Source organism: Zingiber officinale, chromosome 7A, assembly GCF_018446385.1.
Source record: "Zingiber officinale cultivar Zhangliang chromosome 7A, Zo_v1.1, whole genome shotgun sequence".
In the NCBI taxonomy this organism is placed as follows: Eukaryota; Viridiplantae; Streptophyta; class Magnoliopsida; order Zingiberales; family Zingiberaceae; genus Zingiber; species Zingiber officinale.
The window spans coordinates 110,438,898-110,440,265 of record NC_055998.1 but is presented as its reverse complement, the minus strand read 5'-3'; the positions used below and the strand labels follow the sequence as shown (position 1 = coordinate 110,440,265).

The window sequence follows — 1,368 nt, the reverse complement described above, 5'->3', positions numbered from 1 at the left end:
TTGCTGAGAGATACCTAAAAGTTCCAAACATGTGGATGTGACTTCTTCAGAAATAAGTACGAGTTCTGGCTCAGGTGGAAGTGCAACTAAAGGTGGTGATTCTTGGGATTCTACCATATATGTAGAATTCCCTACACATTGATCTACAACATGTTCAATTCTTGTGACTCTCATAATCTCCAAGGGTTGTATGGACAAAGGAGGTGATTCTTGAGATGCTGCTTCCACAACACAGCTCCCTACACTTCCTTCCATGTCAATAACATCATCACATATTGTGAAGAACATTCCAACATCAAAATCTTCAATAGGAGAATATTTATCAACTGAAAATTCAATATCATTACAACGCCCTGTAAAACCAGGAGGTGGATCTGAAACATGCTAACCACTGTATTAAAATTACACTCCTCATTTGAAGAGTCTTTATCTATATAGATATTAAGAAATCTGCATCAACTCTATTAGTATCACAGAATTTACTAAAGTGTTTATTTTCATTAACCCCTACTAGCCTTTGTGGAAATGGAACCCTTAGTGGAGGTTTTGGGGAGGATTGATCTTTCATTTCCCTATAGTCCCTTTGAATTTGTGGCGGAGGTTCAACTTGTTTGTCTAGTGATGGTGTGATCAACCGTTGAGGAAAAGGTGCTTGTGGTCATTGGGCACTTTCTGGAGTAATGGAACTGAGTTTTTATGGTCTTCTATTATTCTTCTCCTCAATTCTATACAAGTCCTTCAGAAGTTCTTAATGATTCGTGTCACTTCTCAACTTAATATCATTATACTATTCATTGGACCTTATTTGTGTAGGATGGAGGTCATGTTTGAACCATTTTTGAAACTATGCTATCAATCTTTGCCTCCAACTATTTTTCTATGACTTGTGATTTTCAAAATTCTTGAGTGGTTGAATTACAATTTGTTTGACAAGCTCTTCTACCTTTATGGCTTACACTTTTGGAACTATCGGGGGAGAATCCATCCAACTTTTATCTAACCATTCTTGGAGGTTCAATGTCACTTGATCAATTAGTGTATATACTTTATCCACACTTTTGTTCACAAAAGACCCTCCAGCTGATGACTCCAATAAACTCTTGTTTGAGAAAAAAAATTCCCCTATAGAATATGTGTAGAGTCAGTCATTTTTCAAAACCATGATAAAGGCACTGCCTTTGTAGACTCTTGAATCTATCCCATACTTCAAATAATGATTCTCTATCTACCTGAGCAAAATTTGTGATGCAATTCCTTATGTAAACTATTCTACTTGCAAGGAAAAAGTGATTCAAAAATTTTTGCTCCAATTGTTTCCAACATGTAAGGCTTTGAGGATGGAGGGAATATAATCAAGTCCTTACTTTA

The 1,368-nt window shown here is 36.1% G+C and overlaps 1 non-coding gene across 1 annotated transcript; it reads left to right on the top strand.

Annotated features, from left to right (window-relative positions):
• Window positions 1-1,155: 1,155 nt before the first annotated feature.
• On the top strand, window positions 1,156-1,261 carry LOC122003280. Its single transcript, XR_006117921.1, has one exon. It is a non-coding gene; the product is annotated as a small nucleolar RNA R71 (small nucleolar RNA).
• The last annotated feature ends 107 nt before the right edge of the window (window positions 1,262-1,368 follow it).